Source organism: Erinaceus europaeus, chromosome X, assembly GCF_950295315.1.
Source record: "Erinaceus europaeus chromosome X, mEriEur2.1, whole genome shotgun sequence".
NCBI lineage: Eukaryota > Metazoa > Chordata > Mammalia > Eulipotyphla > Erinaceidae > Erinaceus > Erinaceus europaeus.
In genome coordinates this window covers 84056575-84078810 of record NC_080185.1, presented here as the reverse complement: position 1 = coordinate 84078810, position 22236 = coordinate 84056575, and positions in this window count along the sequence as shown.

Genomic DNA, 22236 nt, shown 5'->3' with positions numbered 1-22236 from the left:
CAAAATGAAACTACTGAGTGAGACAATATTTCCATTTTGCATATTAGACAAAAGACTAATAACCAAAATATATAAATAAATAACAAAATTCAGCAACAAACACAAGAAAGAAGGGGCTGGGTCGTGGAGCACCTGGTTAGGTGCACATGTTAACATGCATAAGAACCCAGGTTGAAGCCCCGATCCCCACCTGCAAGTGGAAAGTTTCACGAGTGGTGAAGCAATACTGCAAGTGTCTCTCCCTCCAACTCTGCCTCTTTTTCCCTCACAATTTCTCTCTGTTCTATCAAATAAAATAAATAGCTTGAATTTTTTTAAGGAGGCAGTCTACAGAGTAGTAGCAGCTGCATTTCTCTCCTCTGTCCTCTCCTCTCCCTGGTCAGCTAGGAATGGCAAAACTGAGAATGCTAGACAACACTAGGACCACTTTGGGAAACCACCAAGTCACAGATGAGTGCAAACATATGTGGCTTATGGACAAAGAGCAGCCTAAGGAGAGATTCCTGGGGCTAAAAGTCCATGTCTACTGGAGAGTGACTGGTAACAGCCAGCAGTTTACCAGTTGAGGCGCCATCTAGAGTTTTAGTTTTACTAACAAAAAGACTGCTGAAGAGAGGATCCCCCTGTGACAGTCTCCACTCTCTTAGCATAAACTGACTCTACCTTAACCTAGATTGCTTCCTGCACCTACCCTTATAAGTGATTGTGCTATACTGAGCTCAGGACTGCACTCTGAGCAGCATTTATCTGTGAGAGTAGTTGCTGGCCAGAAAAATAAAGACTCCTGAATTTGGGTAACAAAATAACTGAGCTACAGAAAACAACAGAGAGGAGAGAGAATAAAGTACATAAGGTAGGAAACAGAAATAACAAGGCTGAGGATGAAATAGAGAAAACTAAGAAAGAAGAGATCTCAAAAAGAGATCATGAGATACTGAAAACAACAACAGAGACATATAGAATGACTTCAAAAGAAATAATAAGCACATTATTGGCTTACCAGAGGAAGAAAGAGAGGGACGGTAAGGAAGGATTTTTCAGCACATAATAGCTTTATGTCTACTTTAGAAAACTTGAGAAATAAAGCTTCAAGAAGTCCAGAGGGTCCCAAACAGAATTAACCCAGACTTAAAGACACCAAGACACATCATATTTAGAATGAAAAGGAATAAGGATAAAGAAAGGATCCTGGAGACTGCAAGAGAAAAACAAAGAGTCACCTACAGAGGAAAACCCATAAGATTAACAGCATATTTCTACACACAAACACTATAGGCCAGAAGAGGATGGCAAGATATATATCAAGTGCTCAATGAGAAAGGCTTCCAACCAAGACTAGTGTATCCTGTTAGAATGACATTCAAACTAGATGGATGCATAAAAACTTTCTTTTGACAAGCAACAGCTGAACAAATCAACTATCACCAAGCCTACCCTGCAAGAAGTTCTGAAAGCTCTCAGATAAACACTCACAGCACCATAAACATGCCATATATCTGAACACTCTAAAAGTCTATAATAAAGGAATTAAAATATCTTCATTCTATAATATCAATAATGTCAATGGCCTGAATTCACCTATTAAAAAGCACAGAGGAGAAAGATGGATTAGAAAACACAACACAACCATATGAATGAATGAATCTGTATGAATCCCACGTAAGTCAACAAGACAACACAAATTCAAAGTGAAAGGATTGAAAACTATCATACAAACCAATGGACCACAAAAGAAGGTAGGAACAGCTATTCTCATATCCGATACAATAAACCTTAAAATAAATAAATTTTTAAATACAGGGATGAACATTATTTAATGCTAAGAGGATCAGTAAATCAAGAGGACTTAATGATTATTAACATCTGTGAGAGGCCATATAAATACATCAAACATCTATAGAAAGAGCTACAGCAATATATTAACAGCAATACAGCACTACAAGAATGGGGGATTTCAACACCCCACTCTCTGAACTTGACAGATAATCTAGACAGAAAATCAATAAAAGAAACAAGGAAGCTAAATGAAGAGATAGATAAACCAGAACTATTGGATATTTTCTGAGTCATTCACCCCAAGAAACTGGAATAAACGTTCTATTCAAGTCCACATGGGTCATTATCAAGGACAGAGTATGTGCTAGGCCACAAAGACAGTGTAATCAAATTCGAGAGTATTGAAATCATCCCAAGAATCTTCTCAGACCACAGTGGAATTAAACCAACACTTAACAATAAACAAAATATTAGTAAAAGTTCCAAAATTTGGAAACTCAACAGTACATTACTTAACTACTGGCTCAAAGAGTAAATTAAAGAAGAAATTGAAATGTGTCAAGAATTCAATGAAAATGAAGACACAAGCTATCAAAATATTTGGGACACAGCAAAGGCAGTACTGAGAGGGAAGTTCATAGCCATACAAACACACATTAGAAAAAATTCAAATGAACAACGTAACTCCACACCTTACAGACTTAGAAGAATAAGATCAAAAGAACCCTAACGCAACCAGGAGGACTTAAGTAACTAAAGTTAGGGCAGAAATAAATAACATTGAAAATAAGAAAACTATACAAAAGATCAACGAAGCTAAATGTTGGTTCTTTGAAAAAGTAAAAAAGAAAGTGACAAACCGTTAGCCAGACTCACAAAACATAAAAGGGCAGAGATCCAAATAAATTGGATTGTAAATGAAAGAGGAGTTATCACAATAGACACCACAGTAATTCAACAAATCATGAGATACTTCTATGAACAACTGTATGTCACTAACCTAGAGAACCTGGAAGAAACAGACAATTTCCTAGATACCTACAAATTTCCAAAATTAAATAAAGAGAAGCTAAAGAATATGAACAGGCCAATCATTGCCAATGAAATTGAAAGTAATCAAAAACCTTCCCAAGAATACAAGTCCTGGACCAGATGGTTTTACAAATGAATTTTACAAAACTTTCAAGAAAGAGTTAATACCTCTACTTATACAACTCTTCCAAAAGATTCAAGATACAGAAATACTCCCTTCCAGCTTCTATGAAGCCAGCAACACTCTGATATCAAAAGCAGACAGGGAAACAACAGAAAAAGAAAATTACAGACCGATATCTCTGATGAACATAGATGCTAAAATACTGAACAAAGTTCTAGCCAACCATATACAGCAGTACACCAGGTTGGGTTTAGTCAAGGGATGCAAAGTTGGTTTAATATACGTAAATAAATCAACATGGTCTACCACATCAACTAATGCAAGACCTAAAACCACATGGTTATATCAATAGATGCAGAGAAAGCTTTTGATAAAACCCAACATCCCTTTATGATCAAAACACTACAAAAAATGAGAATAGATGGAAAATTCCTGAAGGTAGTGGAGTGTATATATAGCAAACCTATAGCCAACATCATACTCAATGGTGAAAAACTGGAAGCATTTCCACTCAGATTAGGTGCTAGACAGGGCTGCTCACTGTCACCATTACTATTCAACATAGTGTTGGAAGTTCTCACCATAGCAATCAGGCAGGAGCAAGGGATTAAAGGAATACAGACTGGTACAGAAGTCAAACTCACCCTATTTGCAGATGATTTGACAGTATGTATAGGAATATCTAAAGAATCCAGCAGGAAGCTCCTGGAAATTATCAGGTAATACAGTAAGGTGTCAGGCTAAAAATTAGCATATGAAAGTCAGTGGCATTCCTCTATCCAAATACTATGTTAGAAGAAGAAGAAGAAGGGAGTCGGGCTGTAGCGCAGCGGGTTAAGCACAGGTGGCGCAAAGCACAAGGACTGGCATAAGGATCCCGGTTCGAACCCTGGCTCCCCACCTGCAGGGGAGTCACTTCACAAGCGGTGAAGCAGGTCTGCAGGTATCTATATTTCTCTCCTCCTCTCTGTCTTCCCCTCCTCTCTCCATTTCTCTCTGTCCTATCCAACAATGACAACAACAATAATAACTACAACAATAAAACAACAAGGGCAACAAAAGGGAATAAATAAATAAAATAAAATATTAAAAAAAAAGAAAAAAATGGTGACTTCACCGTTTAAAAAAGAAGAAGAAGAAGAAGAAGAAGAAGAAGAAGAAGAAGAAGAAGAAGAAGAAGAAGAAATCCAGAAATCAATTCCTTTTACTATAGCAACAAAAATGATAAAATATCTCGGAATAAGCCTAACCAAAGAAGTGAAAGACTTGTATACTGAAAATTATGAGTCACTATTCAAGGAAATAGAAAAAGACATTTTGTATGTTAACTCTCTTTTCAGCCACTAGTTTCCAGATGCTAGTATGATGCCAACCAGACTTTCCTGGACAGATGACCCTACCAATGTGTCCTGGAGATCTGCTTCCACAGAGCTGCAGGCTGGGAGTATGGATCAATCTGTCAATGGCCATGTTCATCAGGGAAGCAATTATAGAAGCCAGACATTCCACCTTCTGCATACCACAATGACATTGGTTCATACTCCCAGAGGGATAAAGAGTAAGAAAGCTATCAGGGGAAGGGGTGGGATATGGATATCTGGTGGTGGGAATTCTATAGTTTTGTCAATGTTTCCTTTTTATAAATAAAAAATTTAAAAAAACCAAAAAAGTGGAAATATATTCCATATTCATGGATTGGAAAATTAATATCATTAAAATTAATATACTACCTAGAGTCATATACAAATTTAATGCAATACCCATCAAGATCTCAACCAAATTTTTAGGAGAATAGAACAAAAGTTACAAATGTTTATCTGGAACCATAAAAGATCTAGAATTGTCAAAACAATCTTGAGAAGAAAGAACAGAACTGAAAATCTCAAATTGTATTATAGGGCCATTGTCATCAAAACTGCTTGGTACTGGAACATGAATAGACACACTGACCAATAGAATAGAATTGAGAGCCCAGAAGTGAGTCCTCACACCTATGGACATCTAATCTTTGACAAAGGTGCCCAGACTATTAAATGGGGGAAGATGAGTCTCTTCAATAAATGGTGTTGAAAAAATGGGTTGAAATGTGCAGAAGACTGAAACTGAGGCACTGTATTTCACCAAACACAAAAGTAAATTCCAAGTGGATTGAGGACTTGGATGTTAGACCTGAAACTATCAAATATTTAGAGGGAAATATTGGCAGAACTCTTTTTAGCATAAATTTTAAAGGCATCTTCAATGAAATGAATCCAGTTACAAAAAAGAATAAAACAAACATAAACCAATGAGACTATATAAAATTAAAAAGCTTCTGCACAGCAAAAGAAAGCACTATACAAACCAAGAGACCCCTCACAGAATGGGAGAAGATCTTTACATGCCATACATCAAAGAAAAGGCTAATAACCAAAATATATAGAGCTCACCAAACTCATCAACAAGAAAACAAATGACTCCATCCAAATATGGGAAGAGGATATGAACAGAATATTATTCATAGAAGAGATTTGAAAGGTCGTCAAACATATGAAAAAAATGCTCCCAGTCTTTGTAAGAGAAATGCAAGACAACAATTAGATACCACTTCACTCCTGTGAGAAAAATCATACATCAGAAAAGGTAGCATCAACAAATGCTGGAGTGGTTGTGGGGACAAAGGAAACCTCCTGTACTGGTGGTGGGAATGTAAATTGATCCAATCCCTGCAGAGAGCAGTCGGGAGACCTCTCAGAAGGCTAGAAATGGATGTACCTTATGCTCCGTAATTCCTCTCCTCAGGATATATCCAGAGAAACCAATGATTCCCATCCAACAAGATCTGTGTATACTTATGTTCATAACAGAACAATTTGTAATATCCAAAACATGGAAGCAACCCAGGTGTCCAATAACAGATAAGTGGCTGGGTTGTAGGGTACCACCAGAAAGGTGACCCTCTATCAGACCCTCTGTAAATGAGGCTGCTGAGAGGAAGCGTGAAAAAAGAACACCATGGCCTCTGAGTGGACCCCTCCAACTCCTCTGTTTATGCTCTTCTGATCTTAGCAGGACAAATTAATCTTAGGGAACAATAGTCAGCTGCTGAATAATCAGAATAATTTGTAGAAGTAAGCAAATGCCAGTAACCGCTTGATCCTTACATTAACCGATTGATCTTTAACTAACTTCCAGTAAATCATAAGACCTTGTGTAATCTTGTATTGTGTGTAGAACTGCTTGCTTTCTGTATAAATTTTAGAGACTTAGAAATAAAGTTACTGTATCTAAGATGCAGTCCTCCCTACCCTGTGTCTCAAGCTCTCATTCCTTCTCTCAGCGATTTCGTTCAGCCTTCGCCATATGGGACGTGCCAAGAGGTGGCGCCCGAACAGGGACCTGAGAATGAAGGAGTCAATGAAGAGCCAGCCCCTGACCTGAAGTGCGCTGTGAGTATATTGGGGAAAGTCGGGATATTGTTGTAAATAGGTATTGTTGTAAATAGGGAGTAAAACACGGGGCAAGCTACAGGCATGCAGTCATTTGTGCAGACTATTCAGCAGCTTATAGCAGCTAAGGTAATAAAAGTGAAACAAAGGCAAATTGATATTTGGTGTGCCCTTGGTTTCCCCGAGAAAGAACTTTAGATATTGAAATATGGGGGAGACTAGGTGAAAAATTAAGAGAGTTTTATATCTGATATGGACCAAAAAATGTTCTGGTTGAAACCTTTTCACTTTGAAACTTGTTAAGAGATTTTTTTAGACCTTACTCATAAATTACAGAGCAACAACAGAAAATAAATAATAAATAAATATAAGAAAAATGGGCTATTTAAGTGATTATTTATGAACCTGTTCAGAGGCTATTCCTCCCTTCCTACAAGATGTAAATATAGCTGCTGGCCTACAGGGAGAAACCTCTACTTAATTCTTAAATAAACTAAATAAGAGAGCAAATGTTGCCACCATGAAAATTGAGAGATGCTTTTTCTGTAGACAGCAGGTAATTAATAATATATCAATTATAATTATTTAATAATTATTATTGGATAATAAAATAATAGACAACAATTATTAAATAATAATAAATTATTATTTATGTACATGTTTGTATGTGTGTTTTGAGTGTGGCTTTATGGCCTGAGAAACATTAAATTTAAGGTTAAAAGTGTAAGTAATCTTGAAGCCACATTCTTAATAGACTAGGTTAAAAAGGGCGGTTTCCAACACAGTTCTTATGTGGTAATCTAAAAATAAAAATTATTTTGCTAAGGTAAATAAGTATTTAAAGTAAAAGCCTAGGTACTTAAATTGGCTAACTTCTTAAAAGTGTCAACATGAAAATTCTTCATCTCCAAATTAAAATACAAATTATATGTATGTTTTTAACTAGGAGAGGTTCCAAGACATTGTTGAGGGCTCCCTGTGAAACTATCTGTGGAAATTAGTCCACAACAAAATTTGTTGTTTGTTTGGCACTGTAAATCTTCTGAGAAGCATTGTCACAAATGTGTGTTAACTCTTTAAGTAACTCGAGTTTGTTTAAAATTTAAAGTAAAATTAACTAAAAAATCAATATACTTTAGTAAAATTTTGTTTAAAGATCCTTACATTCAGAGATTGCTAGATAAGTTTAAATAAGCTAGACTTTAGATTTACTTCCTTTAAAATTCAAACAGAGCTTTTTAAAATAGATATGACACACTTAGGGTGTGTCTCTCAGTGTGACCAAAGACTAATAGGGGTATTATTGATATGTATAAAGTTGTCAAATACCTTCTCGTTTAAAAAGATAAAATAAGCCTAGATAAACAAGAAATAACTTGTCAATTGTTATGCTAATAAATTTCATGCCTAAAGCTTTTGCTCTGGTACCCCTCTTAATATCTTTCCACATTTAAAAATATCTAATTTGTTTCAAGACAGTGTCAAAAGTTTATTATTGATTAGTTAAGTTGGTACGTATACATGTTTCTGATCTGATAAAAAGTTTAATGTTTGATAAAACCTTATTAAACAAAATTAGTCTAGAGATGTTATTTTAAGATAGTGTAAAAGTAAAAGATTATTTTAAATGTTTAAGCTATGAGGTTTACTCTAGTCTTTTAAATTGCCATAACAAAGTTCCAAAGGTAAAATATAATAAAGTTTTGTATCCACCCTTGCTCATAAGATGTTACATAAAAAATAATATACAGCTAGATAAAAAATATAAACAGGTGTTAAAATAGACTTGTGATGACTTTTATAATGAGTAAAGTACTATGATCCTAACATTAAACTAAGTTCTAATATTATGCTTAAATTGTTTAAGTGATTTTAAAATGATACTACAAAGATGTTAATCATTTTATTGTTAAAAAGGCCTTCCAAACTTACATAAAAATATTTAAACAAATTCTAAGTCATTAGATTATCAATTTTAGTATTTTTTCCTGTTGGGTATGTCTTGCTGGCCACATATGAAAGACTACAGCTATGTCAAGCCTTCACGCAAAGAACCAACCTTTCATATAGTGAGAAGCTTTTTTTAAAATAAAGAATCCCCTATATGTAGTCCAATTTCAGCTTATGTGACTTAATGTTTTTATGTTTTTCCAAAGATAATAAAATCTCAACTGATTCCGACAGCCTTAGTAGTCTTTACTGATGGGACAGGCCATTGCTGAATGTGCTAATAGAACGCTGAAACAGACAATTCATGTGTTTTTGAAAAATAGAAAGGGGGAGACAGGACTGCAGACTCCACACAATATTCTTAATAGAGCACTCTTTACCATTAATACTTTAAATCTGGATGCACAAGGAAAATCTGCCAGTGACAGGTTCTGGAAAATCACAACTAACAGTGGATACGCACTAGTTAAATGGAAAGACCCCCTGACATGGCCCTGGAAAGGACCAGATCCCTTCCTCACATGGGGAAAAGGGCATATTTGTTTTTTCTCCTGTACAGATAATGAAGCCCACTGGCTACCAGAAAGGTGTGTCCAGCAAGTGGAAGAGAAGGAGACAGACTGCACGAGAACGGAGGAACCTGAGAAAGATGGTGGTTGGAATGGAGAGAATGATGCTGGCACACACTGCAGGCCCGGCGAGGACGACATCATACACTGACCTGACAGGAAGAGCTGCTATGCTTGTCCAGAAGGCTGGTAAACCCCTTACACTGATGACATTGGCCCTTGCCCTCTTGGCGCTGACAGCCTGCCTGGCTCCTGGGGAGTAGTTCTGGACATATATTCCAGACCCCCCCCACTACTTCAGGCAGCCATGTGGAATGATGAGGAGGTTCCGGTGTACACCAATGCCACACAGATAGTGGGAGGACACTCTGCTGGACACATAACATGGGAAAGGAACACTTGTTTTGATTTTGAAGGGCTTAGCTCTGATGTGCCCATTTGCCTTCATACCAACAGTGGCACTGATGTTACTAGGTGTTTGGAACTCCAACGGACACATTATGCCTTGCCTCGTGTTCCTCTAATAATAGAGATCAAGGTGAATCACACTTTTTTCCTTCAAGTAACATATAATGTCATTGAATGGAAAGTTAAGGGATGCACGTTCCCTAATGGAATTGAGACTGTTTCTGAAAAACCCCCACCTGTCCCAATCTGCGAGAAGGCTACCAGGAAAACTATACCTAGCAGCCTCCTTTGGCCATTGTGCAGAGCTACAAACGCTATTTATTGGACTAGAGACAATATCAGTTGGGTATCCTAGAACACGAAAGAAGATGCAAACACGTTGGGAGGTGGTGGATTTTGGATGACTGAAGGACTATGGGGACATCAAGGGTGGTAAGCTCCAGTCCCAAGTTTGAAGATTGGCCCTGGCTATGACAAAAGACAATGAAACAGGGCCTGATAATGTCACTGGGGAAGATGAAAATGTTATGATCTCTAGAGGAGGGGTAGACTGACACCTTGGCTCTACAAGGGCCTGTGTTCCCTTCCCTTGGGGACTTGTGTCGGGAAATGTTTCTATTACCAAAGAGGGCAGCCATTGGAATGTGACATGTAAGAACTGTTCTATTTCTAATTGTGTTATGGGTATAGGGAAAAACAAGCAAGTGCTTGTGGTAAAACAATCATATTTCATAGTAATACCTGTAAATTTAACCTCTCCATGGTATGAAGATAAGGGGCTCCAAGCCTGGAGAAAGTTTTAGCAGGCATTGGGGATCCACAAAAGATTTGTTGGGCTTTTAATAGCTGGCATCTCTGCTCTCATTGCCATGATAGCTGCCACAACCACAGCTGGTATAGCCTTGGCTCAAGAAGCACAAACTGCCCATGTTGTTAATCAATCAGATAAGAATGTTAGTCTCACTTTAGGAACCCAGGAAAACATAGATTAAAAGTTAGAAGCTAGGCTTAACGCTTTATGGGACACTGTTCAAGTAATTGGTGACCAAGTACAAGTATTAAAAGCAAGAGAGATCCTCCAGTGCCATGCTAACTTTAAGTAGATCTCTGTTACTAATCATTTATATAATAGCACCCAATACTCATGGGATAAAATAAAAAAACATGTTTCAGGCATATGGCGTAATGAGAATATAAGTTTGGATATTTAAAAACTGCATGAGGAGATAAGAAGCATTCAAGAGACCACCACCACCACCACCACCACCACGCATGCTGGATGGCCTAGGGGTCATGGCTTTGGGGGCCGGAGAAGTAGTGATGGCCAAGGGAGGGACACGGTGTCCGGCCACCAGCTGGTCACCTTCCAGAGGCCCTGACAGCCACCACCGCCCCCCCCCCCCGACCACACTTTGGAAGGTTGGGGTTGGCAGAATGGAGCCCAGGCTCTAGTCACAGGAAGGCAGGGTTCTGACTTGCCTGCACCATCCAGTCACTGTCACCAGCCCCAGAAAGGTCCTGTTTGGATCCATGTTGAGCAGTTAAGCCCCTCTCATCTGTGAACTCCTCACAAGAACACAAGCTGAAGCATGGATTGTAGCAGTCCAACACCCTGAAAATACCACGCTTGCCACCCAGCAGCCACTTAAACTTGGGGACACCTCTGTAAGTCTCTATTCTGAGCTTCCCTGAGTGATGGACCATCTCTGGGTTAGACCGCAGGTCTTCAGGTTAACAGGGCCTTATCTGATACCCAGTTATTGTGCCCACACTCTGAGGGGTGAAGACAGAGTTTGCAGGGGTAACCCTAGAATCACTGAATCTTTGCTTATTTCTCCTATGCTCATACAGACTGTACATCTTGTCCATGTCTATAATCTGAAGTGGGGAATTGTTGTGACCCCAACAGGAGTTTGGGTCTACTAGCATACAAATAATGTCACCCTGAGGAGGTGCTTCAAAGAAGGGAATGCATAAAAGCAAGGGACTTTGAGCACTTCACTCTCTTTGGCTGCTGCTTCTTCTCCTGGTTAAAAGCATCTCTGCGAAGGTGAGCCATGGCTACTTCTCCTGGGAACTGACCATGTGTAACTCTGTTAGCCGGTAAACTTTTAGACCCCTCTACAGCCATGAGCAACCTTTACCAGAGCTGATCACTGTTTATCTTACAGGACTAAACTTTTGATAACTATATTCAGACTTCATGGACCTAGCCGTACTCTTAACCCTTGATAAGTGCTTATTTTGCCTTTTACCTGTTTCACCCTAATAAACCTTGTATTGTTTAAACCAGTAAAAAAAAAAAAAGCATTCAAGAGGCCCTCCTGTTACAAGAAGATGGGCTATTGATAGATCTGGATGGAAATCTCAAAAAGATTGCCAGTCCTACTCAATTACACCAGATACTGGTGGGACTACTACTCCCTATCGGAGGCATCGTGATAATTATTTGTTGCCTCCCCCTTCTCCTCCGTTGGATTATTCAGCAGCTGCAAGACCTCTGGGAATAAGTACATGCCTTACAAATACGTACACAAAGCAAAATCAACCTTTAATAAAAAATAAAAAAGGGGAACATGTAGGGGACCACCAGAAAGGCGACCCTCTATCAGACCCTCTGTAAATGAGGCTGCCGAGAGGAAGCATGGAAAAAGAACACCATGGCCTCTTGAGTGGACCCCTCCAACTTCTCTGTTTATGCTCTTCTGATCTTAGCAGGACAAATTAATCTTAGGGAACAACAGTCAGCTGCTGAATAATCATAGAATAATTTGTAGAAGTAAGCAAATGCCAGTAACCGCTTGATCTTTACATTAACTGATTGATCTTTAACTAACTGCCAGTAAATCATGAGACCTTGTGTAATCTTGTGTGTAGAACTGCTTGCCTTCTGTATAAATTTTAGAGACTTAGAAATAAAGTTACTGTATCTAAGATGCAGTCCTCCCTACCCTGTGTCTCAAGCTCTCATTCCTTCTCTCAGTGATCTCGTTCAGCCTTGGCCACGTGGGACGTGCCAAGACTGGGTAAGATGTGGTATATATTTATATACACAATGGAATACTATTCAATTAAATGGTGGTTTCACTGTTTTCAGTCCATCTTGGATGATGTTAATTGATATAAGTCATAAAGAGAAGGATTAATATGGGATGATATCACTCATAGGCAGAAGTTGAAAAACAAGATCAGAAGGGAAAACACTAAGCAGAACTTGGACTGGAGTTGGTCTATTGCACCAAAGTAAAAGATTCTGGGGTTGGTGGTTAGGGGGGGAGGTTCATGTCCTGGAATATGATGTCAGAGGACCTAATATGGGTTGTATTGTTATATGGAAAACTGGGAAATGTTACACATGTACAAACTATTGTATTTACTGTTGACTATAAAACATTAATCCCCCAATAAATAACTTTAAGAAGGAAACAAACAGAACCCATACAAAGATATATATCAATGTCCCCAGAAGAACAGTTTGTGAGGTTAACCACTACACTACAGAAACAGACAGAACAGTTTGTAATAGCCCAAACTTGGAACCAACCTAGGTGTCCAAGAACAAATGAATAGCTAAGAAAGTTGTGACAGAGAGAGAGAGAGAGAGAGAGAGGAAGAGGGAAGAGAGAAGGATAGTAATTATCAATTAATAATGATGATATCACCTTCTTAATCTCATTTTGGATGGAGTTTAAAAGACTTCTTAAAGGAGATGAAAGAAATTCTGCCTATGAGTGAAATTACTCATAGGCATAATTTAAGAAACAAAACCAGAAAGGGAAAGCACAAGGTAAATCTTGTACTGGTTTTGGTATACTGCACCAAAGCAAAATATTCTGGTGAAGAAGGGAAGGGAGGTGCTGCACCCAATTACAAAGAATTATAATTGGGGACCTAGTACATGATGTAGAAAAGGGCTTAAGGTGGGCCATGGGAGTGTTTTGCAGACAGCTATCACAGGGAGATGAGAAATTTTACCCATATCTCAACAACTAGAGTGCAAAACACCACCCCCAAGAAAATGATGAAAGAAAAAAATTACAAAATAAAATGTCATGATGAAAGAAGCAGACAGAAAAGGAAAACTTATCATGCTATTATGTTTTTATCAAAAGTTCAGAATGGGAAAATCCATATATAAAAATTCAGGTTACTGAATATCAAGAATTGGGAGAAAACAATTATAAAGAGAGAGTGTATGGGTTTATTCTGCCTCTCCTTGTCCTTTATCAATTCCAGCAGTTGTCACATGATCATAATGTGCATTGTTGGAATTTTTCTGCAAAATACTGTTATTTTTGTGTAATCATCTGTCTGTGTGTGTGTGTGTGTGTGTGTGTGTGTGTCAGTGAAACACATTCATAGCAATTCAATTGCTGTTTCTGTGTGCTGCAGATACACCACAGAATACTGAAATCTGATGAAAATACAAATGGGATATGATTTAAATTTGCATGGCAGCCAGTGGCACACCCACTAGAGTGCATGTTATAATAAGTAAGGACCTAGGTTAAAACCTCTGGTCCCCGCCTGTGGGGGAGGGGGAACTTCAAGAAGCAACAGATAGAAATCCCTTTCCTGGATCATATATGCCATGTAGAGGGAAAGGTAGGTAGCAGATTAATTTTCCCTCACCAAAAATGTAAAGTGTGGTAGAAGGAGATGTACTGTCTTCAGGGAACAAGAGTCAAACAGAAGTTATGGATAGTCAAGCACAACAGGGAAGAGATGCTACTGGGCCAGGTAATATTCTGTCCATTTGCTAGACAGAAAAGTAGAAAAGAAAGAAAGCAAGCAACGGGGGTAGATAGCATAATGGTTATGCAAAGAGACTCTCATGTCTGAGGCTCCAAAGTCCCAGGTTCAATCCCCACACTACCATAAGCCAGAGCTGAGCAGTGTTTTGGGAAAGAAAGAAAGGAAGGAAGGAAGGAATAAAGGAAGGAAGGAAGGAAGATGAAACAAAATGAAACAAATGAACTACCAGAGACTTCTGAGTAACGAACTTTGTCAGGCAAAGGATTAAGTCGGGGTGAACATGGGGGAAAAACAGTCAGAGAAAAGGCAGACTGGACAAAGAGCTAGGAGAACAGCCAAGGAAGAGCACCTCTTATGTGAAAACGACAGTGCCCTTCTTCCCATGACTTGATTATCTTCTTAGTTTACAACTCATATCCCTCTTTCTAGGAAAATCTGTTGTGGCTACAACCACAGCATCATGTAATTAAATAGCAGACTGTTAATCCAGCAGTTCATCTATTTGGACCCATCATTGTGAGTGTCTACAGTGTATGTTGATGACTTGGTACTTGGAAGCATTTAGTAAGCTGAGCAACACTTCACTGATACTGGTGCAAATTCTACTGTGAGGCCGGAACTATGGCTGATTAGGCAACATAGTGACCCATGTTTTAGATACCTTTATAGTCTCTTATTAGGAGTTTCTGGATTGAGGCTGATTAAAAAAATTAAATCCTCCTCCTATGAGGGTAGAAGATCAATTACAGAGATGCCTTGTTAATTATTTTTTAGCTTGCTTTTATTGAGTAACAGAAGCATCACCATCATCAGTTATTAAGTGATGACTGTGTTGATTAATTACAGGTAAAAAGGGAATCCAGTCATTTGCTTAGACATACATGACAAATGCCTTGCTTATAAATAAAATGTTGACAGTTTTGAACGTCACCTGATCCCTGTAAAAAGAAAAAAAGGCACAAAAATGGGGGACATAAGATATTTTTTGTGCTCTGGAAATGGCTCATTGCAAGGGCCCATCATTCTCCTTTGGACTCAGCTAAATGCTGCTCTCCACTCTTTGTTATATGTACTGTAAATTTGGGGTATGACTTCTGGTTTACCTGGTATGAGTCAATTTCCTTTTTTTAGTGATTTAATATTGATTTAAAAAATTATAACTGGGATATACCTCCATACACTGTTCCCCACTACCCCATTCCCTCCATTGGAAACTGCATTAGTTCTCCCAAGATCACAGATATGGAGGTCAATTTCCTTTTGCTGACGGGCTGTACACCCTCCAATGACCTGCTCGAATTTATATGAAATTAGATTATAATTATTTTCTTCCTGAAACTGATGCAGGGATAAACATTTCCTGTTCGGCAGAGCGGGACTTCTGCATGCAGAATTGAACTATCTCACTTCTTATTTCCCCACAGTAACTCATCTACTTCTTCCTGTGAAGTAAAAGGCAAAATCACGGACACTTTTTGAGATTCAGATCTGAGATACAATCCTGATTGCAATAGCCACGATAAAGTCAGTCTTCTTACCAATTTGAATACTCTTGTTTTGTCTATCAGACATGCAAATATGTGATAGACAAGAAAATAAAATGGCCAGGAGATGGCAGCAGTGGATAAAGCACTGGACTCTTAAGTATGAGCTCCCAAGTCCATTACATGTTCCAGTTATGCTCCGGTTATTTCTTTCTCTCAAGAATGTCGTTTAAAAAAATACTATCAAAAAAAGAAAAAAATAACTTCTAGGAAAGGTGGGATAGTGTAGGCACTGAGCGCTAGCGATAACTCCCGTGGCAAAGAAAGAGAAGAAAAATCAACAACTAGGTATTTAACATGGAAATCAGCAGGGTGGCATAGGTGAAGTCACCCCAACCCTCTAGCAAAGAGGCCCGCCCTCAGTTTAGACCATGAAGCAGCTTCTAGCGCTACTGAGAAGTCTTCCTCTGCTTCCCGGAAATAGTTTTTCCCGTCAGTTCACAGTGCTCCGGGTCACTGAAGTGTGCGCAGGCACGTACGTCTGCCTTGCGTCACTTTCCATCACTGGCTCTTGCCACTCTGATCCTGCGCCTGCGCGGAGGAGCTTGTGCCCCTTCCATTTTTCCTGTGTGGCCTCTCCGGGGGGCCTTTGTCCCCAGGGAAATCAGCGGAGCCCCGCTGTTCTAAAGGGTCTCCTCCCTGTATTATCTGTCACCCGGGCGCCAGTTGTGTGCAAGAGCGCCTTCTGTGCGTGGAGTGGCTGGGGACCCCTTGACAAGAGGGAGGCCTCTAAGGGGAGGTGGCACTAGGCTATCGCGAGAACTGGCCCCGGGAGTTTATGGTACTTCCGTCACTGCCTGTGGCCCTAAGAGGTGCTGCCACGCCCATTGCTTAGCTGCCAGGGCTCTGACAGCCTTAGGAGACTCACTGCTTCTCTAGTTGTGGATGCCATTCCTAACTGGAGGCGTATATAATCCCCGTGGAATGTGACATGTAAGCCAGGCTGGTGTCAGTTACAGAGTTCGTCCCTTAGACTCCCTTAGACTCTGCGGGATGGAGACAGCGGCTCATCTGCATATGTTTATGTAATCCCTGTAGGAGTTGGCATGTCAAAGGAAGGCACTGTTCACTATCCAGTTTGCTAGACTCACAGAAATCCATTTACACTAATATTTTCTTATATTGGTGGAGTCCTGTTGGGAGGATGTGGGTTTCTCAGCGTGTGCCATAGACACTTACAATGGTTTTTCTGCACATAGCAAGGGGAAAATTTGCCATGTTTTTCTTTTTCTTATTTTTTTAGATCGATACAGAGAAGACACAGTGATAGAGACCACAGCAACAAAAGTTCCTTCAGAGTGGTAAGGCTTGAACTTGGGTCAGTATTTCTGTATTTTAAGGAACAGACTTTCATATACACTATTGAAAGAACAAAGGTGTTTCTTATGAAGAATGTGTTGGAATTTAACAAATATCTTCTAAATGTTTTAAGGAATGACTAGCTCTCTTATTTGAAGTAGGATACTGATTACTGTAACAGTGTACTTGAATGACCAGCAAGATAGCTCATCTGGATAGTAGGCTTGCTTTATCATGCAGTTTTGAGCCCAGGCCCTTCTGCTGTCATCTCCTCCCCTTCTCCATCCTCTCTCCAATTGTCTGTCAGAAAAAAAAAAAAAAATATATATATATATATATGGCTGAAGCACTAGCAACAACAAAAAGAAAGACTGATAAATAAAATAAAATTGGGTCAGATTGCCCATTTCAAATTCAAGATCCCAGTGATCCATTTTATTTTATTTTCTTTCTTTCTTTCTTTCTTTCTTTCTTTCTTTGCCTCCAGGATTATCGCTGGGGCTCAGTGCCTGCACTAGGAATCCACTGCTCCTAGAGGCCATTTTCCCATTTTTTTTGCCCTTGTTGTTATTGTTATTGCTGTTATAGCTGCTGCTGTTGTTGGATAGGACAGAGAGAAATGGAGAGAGGAGGGGAAGACAGATAGGGGAAGAGAAAGATAGACACCTGCAGAGCTGCTTCACTGCCTGTGAAGCGACTCCCCTACAGCTGGGGAGCCAGGGACTCGAACAGGGATCCTTACACTATTATGATACATTACATGCACTGATCATAATAATAATGATAATAAAAGTACAGTGTGAACCCTTAATGGACTGTGATCTTTCACAGCAGCTTCAAAATGGAAAGTTCTGGGTGGCAGGGGGGTGTGCTAAGGGACTTTAGGGACCCAGTGCCCTAGGGTAGAAGAGGATGACTGTTTAGTGGAGCCTGCGGTGTCCTGACACCTGTCATGGGGAGATGTGAAACTGTCCCACAGTGACAGCAACCTCGCAAATCAGCATTCCTCAATAGTGATATTATTAAACAAAAAACAGAGATACCCAGGAGAGACCTTTTGTGATCCCTGGTTCTGGGACTGTCCATGTTCTAAGAGTTCCCTGACTCCTGCTTAGGCTCTCTTCCTGCTGTCCTGTGTTTACCTTCCACATTTTGGTTCTGTGTGATTCTGAAGTGCCCTTCTGACCAGGCCTGTCTGAGGAAGGTTTGTCCTTTAACTCACAGCTCAAAGTCATCTTCCTGAGAGTATGAGCTGTCTTGGGAAATCTTTCCTTCCTTCTAGTTCTGCTGTCTGTAGTAAAGTCAGCTTAAGAAATTCACATGGCCTTATGTGCCTCCTTTTCTTCACTTGTGAAATGGCTTGTTGATCAGTAATATCAATCATCCTTACAAAGATTGTGTTTATAAGGATGTACTGGGTCGGTGCAGGGAGGTTTGTAGAAGTGTTCAGGGTGTGTCCCTATCCCAGCAGCCACTTTTGAATCCTGGAAAAGGTTGGAGCTGAGGCTTTATAGTAACACATGACAAAAGACTTAGTCTCCCCTAGATGTCATCCTCTAGATGTTGTCTCTGCCAAACATCTGGAGCCTTTTTCTTTCTCTTCACAGTCTTCCCAGCCTTATCCCTCCTTGTTTATTTATAGCCCCTCTTCAAAAGTCTGGATTTCCTACTGTGGGGCTCTCACTTGGGAACTAGAAACACACAGCATCTGATACTGTAACATGTATGCTCTACCTGGTGTGCCTTATGTATCCCATATCACCTGATATTGTGGGCATCAGCTCAGCTCCAATTCAGAGCTCAGTCTGGATGCAGCTGCTTCTGGTACAGAGGATGTTCCTGGGATTATCAGAAAGCTGTGGTGTTTTGTTGCATGGCATCAGAAGGTGTCTGTGAACTGATCCCTGTTGATCTCTCCAAACACATCTCCACCAACCCAGAATTCATACTTTTCCCGACACCAGGGCAACCTCTGTCACTCTTCTTCAGTCTCAGAGCCCTCTTTGCAAATGGCAACAACTCTGTATACTCAGGAGGTTTCTTGGAGATGTGCAGGAAGCAACTGATGTAAAGGCCTCACTCACAAGATACCTGGCATTTGTTAGGCACAAAGTGATCTATCACAATTTTTCAGTCATGGCAACAGGCTCATGATAATATGAGAACCCAGTCAGTGTTTTTGTGGTGACCTATAGAAAGTTGAAAATTATGAGATGAGTCAGGGTATTCCAGTGAAAGAGAGGTTTATTCCTGGAAGCAACCCAGGTGTCCAACAATAGATGAGTCGCTGAGAAAGTTGTGGTATATGTACACAATGGAATTCTACTCAGCTATTAAAACTGGTGATTTCACTTTCTTTACCTCATCTTGGACGGAGCTTGAGGCAATCATCTTAAGTGAGATAGTGAAATCATTGAGAAATAAAAGGATGAATACGGGATAATTTCACCCATAGAAATTGAAAAATACTAACTACCATGATGCCAGCCTGCATTTCCTGGGCAAAGGACCTCACCAATGTGTCCTGGAACCCCAACTCCCCAGAGTACTACCCCACTGTGGAAAGGTAGAGGCTGGCTGGGGGTATGGATCAACCTGTTAATGCCCGTGTCCAGTAGAGAAGCAATTACAGGAGTCAGACCTCTGAGCTGTGCTCCATAGAGATCTTTGGTCCATATTCCCAGAAGGCTAAAGATTAAGGAAGCTTCCAATGGAGGGGATGGTATATGGCTCTCTGGAGGTGGGACTTGTAAGAATTGTATCCCTCTTATCCCACAATCTTGTCAATCATTATTAAATCACTAATAATAAAAGAAAAAAGAAGTTGATGGGCGGAGGGTGGATAACATAATGGTTATGCAAACAGACTCTCATGCCTGAGGCTCCAGAGTCCCAGGATCAATCCCCCACACCACCATAAGCCAGAGCTGAATAGTGCTCTGGTTAAAAAAATAAAAAGAAAAAAGAAGTTGAAAAATAAGAGAACACAAAGCAGAACTTGGACTGGGTTTGGTGTATTGCAATAAAGTGAAAGACTCTGGGAATTCCAGGATTCCCTGACTATGGCCCCACATGAATGGGTGGCCTGGTAGGGACCAAAAGGGCCATTGTTAGAGTGTGCTGGTCTCTTGCCCTAATCCATATATTGTAGTCCTTACTTTATCTGACAGGGTTAGGCTTAGAATAATTGAGGGAAGTGAAATAGGAAGTAGATGAGGAGGCTATCTACATTTAAGTAGAAAATATCTGATTGAGTACTTTATGACCTCTAACAGATCCCTCTCTCCACTGTCACTGGTCGTCTCCATCAGGAACAACATAGTGGGCCCCTTTGTGGGCCTCTGTAGGACCTTGCCCTCAATGTGGATCAACACTGGTAGGGACTGCCCCATTCTCTGAAGAGAGGTTGGGCAACACAAGGAAGATGGGTTCTGAAATTAGTGCAGCCTAGAATCTTCCTAGCTATGACCACAGAATATGAGCTCACCTACAGGGATGTAGAGGTTACACAGGCTCCTGGGATGAATATGGGCCCCAGATCAAATTGATGGGATTTACAGTTAACATTATTTATGTACTTTTCCCATATGTTGGAGCTACTCTCTTCCATGATCCAGTTGTCTAGTCCCTTTTCCATCTATAACACCATCTCTCCAGACAATACCTTGGGTCTACCTACACGTCAGCTGTCCTGTCATCCTTAGGCAAAAATAAGTCATGGGACCCTTGGAATATACCTAAAATAGAATTACTAGCTTTTTCCAAATCTTCATCTGCAATATCCTTGCCTTTAGGTTACTGATTATTTAACAATTTGTTCTGATTTATATCTTAATGCATTTTCAGACACCAGGTTCCAGATGCTACCATGAGGGCAACCCAACTTCCCTAGGCAGAGGATCTCTCCAATGTGTCCTGGAGCCCCGCCTTCCCAGGGCCCCTCCCACTAGGGAAATAGACAGGCTGGGAGTGTGTATTGACCTTCCAAAGCCCATGTTCAGCGGAGAAGCAATTACAGAAGCCAGACCTTCCACCTTCTGCACCCCATAATGATCTTGGGTCCATATTCCCAGACTGATAAAGAATAGGAAAGCTTTCAAAGGAGGGGCTAGGATACAGAGTTGTGGTGGGAATTTTGTGGAATTGTACCCTTCTTATCTTATGGTGGTGTCAATATTTCCATTTTATAAATAAATTAAAAAATAAAATATTTGATTAATTTATGGTATACGTTTTAGGTCTTTCTACTTGGCTGCTTCACTTATTGAGTCATTGGAGTCTATTGTTCCCTTTTACTTTAGGATATATATATTCTCTAATTTATGGATACATGTGCACATGGCCATGGTCTATATATAGGTTATTTAACTTTGTTAAAAAGTGCTCAAAATGGAACTAAGGGACCCTATGAGCTAGGAAAATTCTCAGCAGAATATTGGAGCTGGAGGGTTGACATCTCAGGCTTGGTGTCTCTGGACATAGTCTGAAGTGAAACATGTTGAGGTGGCACTAGTTGCACTGATTTGGTTGAGATCAGCAGATGTAGTATCAAATGGTATGGATCAAAAGAAGCATGAAAGAAAAAGAATAAAGTCTTAGAAGTTCCAGGACTGGTAGAAATACAGGTTTTACAAATCCCTCTGTCCACCATCACTGGTCATCTCCATCAGGAATAACATTCTAAATCATCTTGTGGGCTTCTACAGGACCTTGCCCTTAATGAAAAACTATGGTAGGGACTGTCCCACTCTCCAAAGGGAGGCTGGATCAACATACTCAGCCACTCGAGGAAGACAGGTCCTGAAATGAGTGCAGCCTAGAATGTACCTAGCTATGACCATGGAATGCTAGCTCGGAACAACAGGGGATGCAGAGGTTACACAGGTTCCTGTGTGAAATAGGAATAGACATGGGCCCTAGGTCAGATCAAAAAGGGTTACAGTTCATGGTATTTATATGCTTTTCCCATATTTGGGAACTACTCTCTTTCATGATACTGCTTTCTAGTTCTATTCCCAACTCTGACACCATCTTCCCAGACAATTCATTTAGCCCACATGCATGTTAGCTGCCAGGATCAGGCAAGAATTAGCAAAGTCATGGGCCCCTTGGGATATACCTAAAACAGACTTCCTAGCTTCTTCTAACATGACCTCAAATTTCACCTGCTATATTCTTACCTTTAGGTTCCTGATTATTAAACTGTTCTGCCTTTTATCTTAATGCTTTTCAGCCATCAAGTTTCAGATACTACTATGATGCCAAACTGCCTTCTCTGTGCAGACAATCTCACCAATGTCTCCTGGAACCCCACCTCCCCAGAGCCTTAGCCAACTCAGGAAAGAGCATGC